The following is a 12,383-nucleotide window of genomic DNA, read 5'->3' as shown; positions in this document are numbered from 1 at the left end:
GCAAAAGAACACAGCGTTCCAAGAAAAACACTTGCTACCCACAGTAAAATTTGGTGGGGGTTCCATCATGCTGTGGGGCTGTGTGGCCAGTGCCGGTACTGGGAATCTTGTTAAAGTTGAGGGTCGCATGGATTCCACTCAATATCAGCAGATTCTTGGGAATAATGTTGAAGAATCAGTCACAAAGTTGAAGTTACGCCGGCGCTGGATATTTCAACAAGACAACGACCCAAAACACTGCTCAAAATCTACCCGGGCATTTATGCAGAGGAACAAGTACAATGTTCTGGAATGGCCATCCCAGTCCCCAGACCTGAATATCATTGAGAATCTGTGGGATGATTTGAAGCGGGCTGTCCATGCTCGGCAACCATCAAACCTAACTGCAGATGTTTTGTAAGGAGGAATGGTCCAAAATACATTCATCCAGAATCCAGACACTCATTAGAGGCTATGGGAAGCGTCTAGGGGGCTGTTATTTTAGCAAAAGGAGGCTCTACTAAATATAGATGTGATTTTTCTATTGGGGTGCCCACATTTATGCACCTGTCTAATTTTGTTTTGATGCATATTGCACATTTTCTGTTAATCCAATAAACCTAATTTCACTACTGAAATATTACTGTGTCCATCAGTTATTTGATAGATCAAAATGAAATTGCTGATCCAAACACCCAATTATTTATAAATGGAAATCATGGAAATTGTCAGGGGTGCCCAAACTTTTTCACACGACTGTAAGTTCCTTGCTCAGAACATGAGAACATATGAAAGCTGGTGGTTCCTTTTAACATGAGTCTTCAATATTCCCAGGTAAGAAGTTTTAGGTTGTAGTTATTATAGGAATTATAGGACTATTTCTCTCTATACGATTTGTATTTCATATACCTTTGACTATTGGATGTTCTTATAGGCACTTTAGTATTGCCAGTGTAACAGTATAGCTTCCATCCCTCTCCTCGCCGCTACCTGGGCTCGAACCAGGAACACATAGACAACAGCCACCCTCCAAGCAGCGTTACACATGCAGAGCAAGGGGAACAACTACTCCAAGTCTCAGAGCGAATGACGTTTGAAACGCTATTAGTGCGCACCCCGCTAACTAGCTAGCCATTTCACATCGGTTACACCAGCCTAATCTCGGGAGTTGATAGGCTTGAAGTCATAAACAGCGCAATAGCTGCTGGCAAACGCACAAAAGTGCTGTTTGAATGAATGCTTACGAGCCTGCTGGTGCCTACCATCGCTCAGTCAGACTGCTCTATCAAATCATAGACTTAATTATAACATAATAACACACAGAAATACGAGCCTTAGGTCATTAATATGGTCGAATCCGGAAACTATCATCTCGAAAACAAAACATTTATTCTTTCAGTGAAATACGGAACCGTTCCGTATTTTATCTAAGGGGTGGCATCCATAAGTCTAAATATTCCTGTTACATTGCACAACCTTCAATGTTATGTCATAATTACGTAAAATTCTGGCAAATTAGTTCACAATGAGCCAGGCGGCCCAAACTGTTGCATATACTCTGACTCTGCGTGCAATGAACGCAAGAGAAGTGACACAATTTCACCTGGTTAATATTGCCTGCTAACCTGGATTTCTTTTAGCTAAATATGCAGGTTTAAAAATATATACTTCTGTGTATTGATTTTAAGAAAGGCATTGATGTCTATGGTTAGGTACACGTTGGAGCAACGACAGTCCTTTTTCACGAATGCGCACTGCATCGATTATATGCAACGCAGGACACGCTAGATAAACTAGTAATATCATCAACCATGTGTAGTTATAACTAGTGATTATGATTGATTGTTTTTTATAAGATAAGTTTAATGCTAGCTAGCAACTTACCTTGGCTTCTTACTGCATTTGCGTAACAGGCGGGCTCCTCGTGAGGCAGGTGGTTAGAGCGTTGGACTAGTTAACCGTAAGGTTGCAGATTGAATCCCTGAGCTGACAAGGTAAAAATCTGTTGTTCTGCCCGTGAATAAGGCAGTTAACCCACCGTTCCTAGGCCGTCATTGAAAATAAGAATGTGTTCTTAACTGACTCGCCTAGTTAAATAAAGGTGTAAATTTTTATTTTTTTACCGTTTTCCGATTGTTATGAAAACTTGAAATCGGCCCTAATTAATCGGCCATTCCGATTAATCGGTCGACCTCTAGAGATATGTATACTGTAGCTAAGAAAGTAATACGAAGTATATGTTGTGTAGTAAGATGTTAGTAACCCATGTGCCTCACCCTAATAATTTGGTCTATTTACCCCTCTTTTAATTTTGCCTACTGCTCTGACTTGGTGGTGCACATGTAGCCTATAGCCTGTTTCAGAGAAATGTAATCATCGAATATTGTAAGACCTTTCATTGTCTGCTAATATGCCCCCTTTATTTATCCTACGGTTCTGATTTGGTGTACAGGGAGAACACTAAGAATGGCCCATGTTCTGAATTCTGTTGCTGTACATTTCAAAAGTGTTAAACAAGTGGTTATATTGACTACGTCCATCCTAGTCCATCCTAGCTCGCTCATTATTGTCTTAATCAAAATTACGTATTGCCTCTAATCCGCTTGTCGTTCCCTTATGCCATAGTTTGTACATCTCAATTGTCAGTAGAAACCACATTTGTTTAAGCAAGTCAGTCATATCAGCTATGTTTTGTTTTTTTAAACGCAGTAAATGAGGCTGAGTGAACTGAGTGAACAGCTTTATGTAGGCTCTAACAGTTTGTGGGCACCGTTTGTCACCGTTATAGTACAATTAATGTATTGTTTAGTGTTGTGTAGTGGCTTTGCTGGCATGCATCCCACTTATTTTTTTGTTTGTTGCCCCACCAAGATTTACATGCTAAAATCGCCACTGTATACTACCTTAAGCATCACAGAAACACAACACAGACCTTAGATTAGAGGCTATGGGCATTTTTGAAAACTTCATCCTTCTTGGCATTGCCCCATCTGTGTAGGACTGTATCTCTGAGAGGAGTCTACTCCACACACACAGATAGGAAAGGCAGTGATCTCTAATTGGACAGTATAGGCCTTTCATAAAAGCCTAACAGCTCTGTGAGCCAGTTCGTTACAATGCTGATGGCAATGTTAAGGGCAGTTGGATGACATCAGTTGTGGGGAAGTGCTGTCAGTTGATTATGAAAGAGGTTCTCTGTTTGTTACCCTGGGGTTCCTCATTTATACATGAGCTAGTTCCTGGCCAACCCGTGGGTGTCTGACAAGGCGCCAAAATGGGGCTGTAGGGAAGGTAATCAGTGGATGGTTTTATCTTGATGAAGATAGGTTTTCAGTTCACACTGAGAGGTAGGCTTTCAGACACAAAGATGGAGAGAAAGGGGGATAGATGGACAGAGAGAAAGATGAGGGATCAGTCAGATCAGTTTCCAGATGAGGTGTAAGCAATGTTTCCATACAGCAGACCGGTCTCGAGACCACATATTGAGTGTCTCGATCTTGTCTTGGTGACAGATACATTTGTACTCGGGCTTGGACAGTGAGGACTCATTTCTTCCCGAGACCCGCTGAGTAAAAATTCTAAATTATCAGCTTTCAATCAGTTAGCGCTCAAAACTGCTTCGCCAGGCCAAATATACACTCCTTTCTTGAAACATTATCTTAACAGCCTTTATATCTATTATAGACATGTACAGTATGCGCAGTGGCGAACCGATAGACCTTCAGTGTGTGACAGGTTCGTGATTCTGAAAGGACAGCAACCGTAATACCATCGCACTCATGTAGGAGAGTGCAGTTTTTGTAAAACACAAAAGGCCAGTGGTGTAGTGGAGGGTATATACCAACTCAATTCATGCAAATAAAGTATTTCAGCAGATTTTGTGCATTTTTGTGTGGCTTAATTTGTGTGAAAATGCACACTTTTGTGCGACTTCATTCATAGGAAAATACATTTTTGTGGGGAAAACTTCGGAACAATCTTGAAAGTTATTGGAGCAATGCATTTTGGGTAATGGTGTTTGTCTTTGTGTCCCATATTTAATTATTTGTATGTATAATAAAAAAAAGTGTCAACACACCAATATTGTTAATCAACCAGGTTGTCACCAAAATACTTATAATAGTAGCCTTACTTAAAAAAAACATTTTTATTAATGCCAATGCTGTTTTCTATGCTTGTTTTTGCTTAATACTTTGGGATACTGGTGTTATGTCGGATTTTGAGGGTTGCCATATTGGAGTAAAAATCTATATTTGTCTGGGTTTTTGTGGTATCGAGGAAGGTATTTGATTGGAGAATGGGGATACATTTTTATGATGGGAATTTTTTAAATCAATAAATGTGGGGAAAGAAGACCTGCAAAAAATCTGTTTGGTTTATATTCCCCTAGTGCTACTGCATGGTATTTGCAACTATAACGAGTCTGGACTATGATCAATTAAGCCATATCAATGCAGTTTAATAGGTTAATGTAAACTAGTATATCATGTTGGCTTACACTAATGGCACTTCCAAGGCCGTTTCATGATGATTATTACGGTCGTGTCAATCATGTTATATACTTAGGCTATTGTAACAATGCATATGCCAGCATTATAGGCCTATATCTAGTGAACAGTGGATAAGTAACAATGGGCGTGACGGATAGAAGTAGTCACTACAGGTGTGATCAATCCTTACATCAAATTGCCTGAAGCTGAATGGAAAGTGCAATGCCCCAACCAGTCATTCAGAAGAAAACCTTCTGTGACTGTCTAATTTACATAAGTGAACTTATCAGTGAGGGTCCAAAACAAACACATTCTACACATTTACAAACTACCTGTTTAAAGTTATTACAACCATGGTGTTCTTTTGTTACTGAAGCTTATATATCAAATAACCTGACAATGATCCACATAATATGAGTGTGTTATGCAGCAAAACTATAATTTTTTAGGATGCAATATGATGCACTCTTGATCCATCCTGTTCTGATCTAATGAGATGGATGTAGGATTTTCTACGGCCTAGAATCGAGGCCTTTCCCAGTCATGAGTGACGAAGCTATGCCCCTATTGGTTCTCATTGGCGAAGACTGAACTAAAGTTATGGGTTATGTCAGACTCTCCTATACCATTTTGCCCAACATGTTATACCCCAGAGGTTGTAAATAAACCCCTTTTAAGGTGATATAACTTGTATTATTATTATAGGGCTATGAAACCTGTAGCCGAATGGATTCAGACAGCATTTCTCACTGGAAATTCCTACTGACATTGAATATAGCTTAGTATTTAATACATTTCAGACTCTCCTATACCACTATTCCCAACATCTTATACACCATAGGTTGTAAATGATTCATTTTTAAGCTGATATAACTATCATTATTATAGGCCTGTGAAACCCATATCCGAATAGCTTCAGACTGAGCATTTCTCACCATTTATTTACAGAGAGCAATTTCCATTTTATAACAGGTAGTGTCCATTTATCCATAGTAGCGTGTTGATTAATTATTGCTTTCTTCAGTGGATACAGAATATGTATAAAAATGCCAAGTATACCAAAAGTTAAATCATGCAGAGATTTACAACTATTTAACCATGTTAATCATTACTGAAACATGCAAACTACAAACATTTAACCAGATAAAGATAATGAATACATGACAACTAGATACAAATATTTTATTAAAAAGATTTCATACAAAAGTCAAGAGTTGGCTATAACACTCCCTAATCTATAAGGGATTTGCGTCAATTCAAATCTGGTATCAGGACAAAATGTGATTCAGAGTCACCGAATTTACTTTAAGTATTTTTATTAAACTCAAGCGATAAATGGTAAATGCAATTTTCGTATATACGGGTTCTCGCAGGGGCAGAACAGAGAACTGACTTGTTCCTGACAAAGATATTATAATATACTCTGACAGAGGTAGTTCCTGCTTCCGAGCCGGCCTATCACAGAGTAGAGACTGGGCGTGGTTTAGACTCACCCAGCCTATCGTTGATTGTTGGCGCACGAGCTGGTACCAGCCCCCGGGCGCTCCAGCGGTCAGTCGTTGTAGTTGTGTAGAATATACAGTTATCAGGCACCTGGCTCCTGTTATCTAACAAAATACCGTTTGTTCTCGCAACACTACGTTCTTAATGTGCCCCCCCAACTCATTGCACAGTTCCTGTCTTCATGTTATTCTGTATTTTTCCATCATGAGAAAGGCCCATGGCCCTGAAACTGTTAACAATGTCTCAAGTCAGCTATGTTGCATAACACATACATCCACACAAGCCAACAGCAAATAATATTCCATCACATATGATATGGTAAGGGCTATAGTGTATAACTCAGAACCTCACAAATCCCAGAATCAAATTCATTATAAAACGCAAATAAACAAAGTCAAAGTCAAAGATGGCTGCGCTCATTGCCTGAAAAATGTTATCTTAGTTTGGCCACATTTTTGACAAATCACAAAGCAAACAAAATGTTATCACCTCACAGATCATCACCCCAAATACAAGCCTACTTTCTAGCCTAACCGTAGCGCCAAAGCTAAACAGGGATGAAACCATTTTAAGGGGGTTTGTGGAGGGGTTAATTTCATTTGTGGGGGGGGGGTTTAAAGTCCATGGGGGTAGAAATGGGGGAAGGTATCATGGGGAGATATTATGCAGGAAATATTACAGGAGAAGTTTATACGTAAATAAAAATAAACCCCCTGGAAAGGAGGGTCTAAGCTGGCAACCCTGAGGTACCATAGTTACAATCTGATGCCATGTTCACAACAACTGGGAAATAGGAACTCTCCAACTTCCGATTTCAGTGCGTTCAAGACAACTGGGAACTCAGGAAAAAAACGAGCTCCGACTGGGTTTTTTTTTTTTTAAACTGTCATCCAACCTGGAATTCCAACTCTGGAATTCAGGCCTCTTTCTAGAGCTCCGACCTGAAGATCACCGACTTCATGATTTGACCTCGTATTTCTCAGAGTTACATTTACATTTAAGTCATTTAGCAGACGCTCTTATCCAGAGCGACTTACAGAGTTCCCAGTTGTTTTGAAAGCACCATAATTAAGATGAGTGAACTATCCTTGTTATATAACATCTTTGGTCTGACAGACGTTTACGTGACAACCAGAATGCATTGTATGATGTCAACAAACATGGTGCCACACATAGCTGGAATAGTGTAGAATTAGCACATTATAAATCAGTACAACCTTCAAAAATGTATTTTACACACATCATATGTGTCCATATGTGCCCATTACAATCTATGCAAGAATCGGAATTATTGATATGTCACCAGTACTTGAAAACAGAATAAAACATTAAATACATTATGATCTATACATGCATACGGTATGCTACAGTAGAAACGACAACACGATATACAGAAAATAAGGCACTTACTTTGATAGGAACGCACACATGCCCGAAGTCCAATTTGTAAGGAAAACAACACAAATTAACATAGCCTAGTTTCAACGGAATATAATCTGCAGACAGCAAGAGTGTGCAGCTCTCAACTAGTTTTGGCGTGGAGCAGCTCTCAGAAGAATGACATCGGTAGCCGGTAGGAAAGACATTTAAATGTATGATATCTACAAGGTAAATGATAACTAAGGCAAACCAGGTATTGAAAAAGTTTATTCCGATGGGTTGGTTAGTAGGCTATTTGTGATGCGGAATTGTCATCATGCGCTGTTTGCATCAGAGGTGTAAACATGGATGGGCCTGGTTGGACAGAGGCCCACCCACTGGGGAGTCAGGCCCTGACAGGCCCAACCAATGAGATTGATGTGGTTTAACCTCTTAAATGTAAAGTCCCCATATCTGGGTACCCTATTATATTTATTTTATTCAATTCCCAAAAAGCCGCAGCCCGTCTGGTGTTCAACTTTCCCAAGTTCTCTCACGTCACCCCGCTCCTCCGCTCTCTCCACTGGCTTCCAGTTGAAGCTCGCATCCGCTACAAGACCATGGTGCTTGCCTACGGAACTGTGAGGGGAACGGCACCTCCGTACCTTCAGGCTCTGATCAGGCCCTACACCCAAACAAGGGCACTGCGTTCATCCACCTCTGGCCTGCTCGCCTCCCTACCTCTGAGGAAGTACAGTTCCCGCTCAGCCCAGTCAAAACTGTTCGCTGCTCTGGCACCCCAATGGTGGAACAAACTCCCTCACGACGCCAGGTCAGCGGAGTCAATCACCACCTTCCGGAGACACCTGAAACCCCACCTCTTTAAGGAATACCTAGGATAGGATAAAGTAATCCTTCTAACCCCCCCCCCCCCCTTAAAAGAGTTAGATGCACTATTGTAAAGTGGTTGTTCCACTGGATATCATAAGGTGAATGCACCAATTTGTAAGTCGCTCTGGATAAGAGCGTCTGCTAAATGACTTAAATGTAAATGTATATGTAAATTCAGTCTGGTAGCCCCTACCTGCAAAACCAGGGTGTCTGCGGAAAGCTGAGTATCTTGGCTATTGAGCTGTGCCTTAAAATCTTTGGTGTGACTTACTACCATAAATGGGCATACACATGTATAGTCGCAGCCCGAGCCAATGACGTCATTTCAAGATAGCTGCTACCTACATTCCGGTTAGCGTTGTGAAGCATAAACGAAATAAACACGGATCATGGGGATGTCTTATTTGTCTGCCTGTGACCTACCGTTATTGATCACCAGCCCCGAGAGTCAAAATGTTTTAAATATATATTTTTTTTTACACAAGGTTTTCACCAAACATTTTACACGGTGAACTTCGATTTGGTCTGTGTTGGAGATATAGCTACATGGGGGTATGACATTAATCTTTAGATTGGCAGGAACACATCTAGCCAATTACATCTGATGATGTATGACTTATTGGCAACATCGAATCTCCACCGAGTGACCATATCTTGGCGCATGAAAACTGAAAACATCCATTACACGAGATTAGCTACTATGGCACCTTGACGGGTGGGTGTAATTTGTGGAAGTTCCAACAGGAATCCGTTCCAAAAACTTCGGAAATAGGTTGCCAACAAACAACGCATACAAAGTGTAGCGGTTATGCGTCATAGCGATATTCCATCCTCCCTGGAAGTAATCATTGCTTAGACATGATTGGGCAAGTCATGTATTTAGACATTATCATTGATTACAGGGGGGGATATGTTTTTTTTATTTTTTATTAATGTAATTCACTTTCAATCCATGTTCTTTACATTCAATGTCAAATTGAATGTATGACAAACATTCCATATAACATTCCATATAGTTAGCCTGTCTGGAAAACATGTCCTATGTGTCATCTCCATTCGTATCCCAATGTAATTTTAACCTAGAGCTGGCCGCCAGGCCAAACTGAGCAATTGGGGGATAAGAACCTTGGTCAGGGAGGTGACCAAGAACCCGTTGGTCACCCTAACAGAGCTCCTCTAGAAATGGGAGAACCTTCCAGAAGGACAACCATCTATGCAGCACTCCACCAATCAGGCCTTTATGGTAGAGTGGCCAGGTGGCAGGCACTCCTCAGTAAAAGGCACATGACAGCCCGCTTGGAGTTTGCCAAAAGGCACCCAAAGGACTCTCAGACCATGAGAAACAAGATTCTCTGGTTTGATTAAACCAAGATTGAACTCTTTGGTCTAAACGGCAAGCGTCACGTCTGGAGGAAACCTGGCACTATCCCTACGGTGAAGCATGGTGGTGGTGTGAGGATGATTTTCAGCAGCAGGGACTGGGAGACTAGTCAGGATTGGGGGAAAGATGAACGAAGCAAAGTACACAGAGATCCTTGATGAAAACCTGCTCCAGAGCGCTCAGGACCTCAGACTGGGTCGAAGGTTCACCTTCCAACAGGACAATGACCCTAAGTACACAGCCAAGACAATGCAGAAGTGGCTTCGTGACAAGTCTCTGAATGTCCTTGAGTGTCCCAGCCAGTGGCAGAACTAGAGTTTTATACATGGGGTGGCCAAGGCTACTTTAGGAGGTCCATAGACCATGACAGAAAATATGTGTAACCCTAACCTGGCATCTAAGGAGCATGAATGAATCCTATGATTGCTGATTAGAGGTAGAAGTGATAATTCACTTAACCCGGAGTTCTTCAATGTGACAGATAGTGTGGTCCAAAAGGGTTACTTCAGTAGAATTCTGTAACATACTATGAATAGTCAGTGTGTCTGCCTCGGAACTGCAGCACAATTTCTTTCTCACACACACACTGTACTGTACTCACATACTGGAGAGACTTGGATCACTCTGTTTTCATGAATATATAATCTGGGTCTATAAGTGTTGAACATCAACATATTTTCAGAAAATAAAGCTCAAGCACCAAGGAGATAAGATAGCATTTGTATGTTACAAAAATTGCATAGTTTATTTACAAAAAAGTAAATTTACAAAAAAACACACTGCAATTTGACATACCAGGTATCAAGCAGAAATGGACTTGAAAAAGAAAAATAATTTTAGGTGTCCATCAATATTACAAACTTACAGTATTCTATTAATGCTCATATATATATGATGTTAACTAATAGCAAAGAAACGCTTTGGAATTGGCCTAATCAAGCCCAAATTAAATCTGTGTGACATGATGCCCTTTGGATTTATCATTTTAGAATGTCAGTGTACTAGCTAGTACACAGTGCAGGTTTTAATCATGACCAGAGGGACCGCCTAAGTGCCAAATTATTCTAGGTAGATTTAAAACAGCATAATTCTGCGGTTCTGGTGAGAACTGGCAAAATGTTTTACAAACTCATCCATGTTGAGGGAGCGTGCCCTCCTTGACTCAACACTGAGAATTCCGAGGTGACATAACCTGTCATCAACCATTGTTGTCCTAAGGTGGGTTTTAATCAGTTTTAAAGCTGAGAAGCTTCTCTCGGAAGAAGCACTGCTGACTGGTGTAACAACAGAAATCTTACAAAGTCTAAATAGTTAATGGAAGACCTCTTTTATAAGGTTCTAGAAACACAACAAAGTCAAGGAGAGTAGACGGTCTGTCCCTTCCACTTTTCTCTCTCCTATCAAGAAGCCGCTTGTTTTGATGAACCTCATGTTTGAGGTCCTATAAATCTGACTCAAAGGTCTGAACAAAGGCAAACAGAGGCTCCTCATTCAATAATGTTGTACTCTTTGGGTTGAGAGACTTGACCCCTTGCATTATCTCGTAATTCTTTGAAAAACGCCTCTGCACCTAAGCTGTGAGACTGTCAAGCACGAAGCACCTGATAAAAGATAGCTCATCTCTTTGGAAGCTCTCACCATCACTTTGGTCACTATTTTTCTGTCCTACAGTGCTCATCATCAGTGAGTCTTGAAATCTAAAGCTTGTTTTAGGCTGTCTTTTACACACTGTTTGTACACTTATTTTGCAGTGCTCTGCAATCTCTTCAAACTCTTTCCATAGTTTTCAAAATTAACCCTCACTTCTGTAGTCCTGTAATGTAAAGGCACCTATTAGATCCACAGTCCTTGCTAGGTCAAGAGAGCTTGATTGGAGCATGTCAGAAACACATTTGGCATCACCAAGCACTTCACAAAAGGTAACCAAAAGCCCTATGAGAAAGAAGGCCCCTTGCCTCCACTGATCTATCCCCACTTTTTTTTTTCAAGTGTGATATCCTGTAGGACTCTCAGAACTGCTGGAAACTCCTGTCCCTCAGATTACAGCATGCCATGTATCTGCATGCCCACCTTACATCCGTAAGTCTCTGTAGTTCCCTGGGCTGCTGCTGTGGATACAGCTCTTTCTGAACTGCAAGCCACATGAGATGAACGTACGAGCCAGATACAAAGTTATAACTTTTTTGCTCTACTGCAGAAGCTTTAACTGCCTCAGGCACTGATTTTACAGCATCGACAAGAACCAAATTCAAACAATGTGCATTACAGTGCACATAAAATGCAAATCTTGCACTGTTTTTAATCCGTGCAGACACACCAGAATGCTTTCCGTTCATGACGGATGCACCATCATAGCCTTGCCCCACAATATTATTTCTGTAGTCCAGACCATGTTTTTAAGGCAATAAATTATCATTTTGTGAGACCTGCTGCATCTAAGCTTTCAGCTGACTGAAAGTGTAGAAAGCTTTCATGGATGGCCCTGTTGTAATAGTACCTCACAACTAAAGACATTTGGTGCTTTTTTCTTTAAATGTTTGGTTTCGTCTGCAATTATACTAAAAACTTCACTTTCTTTTACTTCTCTTATTATTTCACTTTGTACCATCTCAGCTAAGCCCTCAAGAACTTCGTTCTGAATTTGGTGGCTTGTGTACTTAGCATTGCAACATGCTTTCATCCTTTTCTCTGAGTGTCATGCTTTGCTATTTCTTCTAAGATTGTCAAAAAATGACCCTTGTTGTGAGAGTCATCAGACTCTCGATGACCTCTCTGCGCTA

This window comes from Salvelinus alpinus, chromosome 3 (genome assembly GCF_045679555.1).
Source record: "Salvelinus alpinus chromosome 3, SLU_Salpinus.1, whole genome shotgun sequence".
Classification (NCBI taxonomy): domain Eukaryota; kingdom Metazoa; phylum Chordata; class Actinopteri; order Salmoniformes; family Salmonidae; genus Salvelinus; species Salvelinus alpinus.
This window is presented reverse-complemented; position numbering follows the sequence as displayed.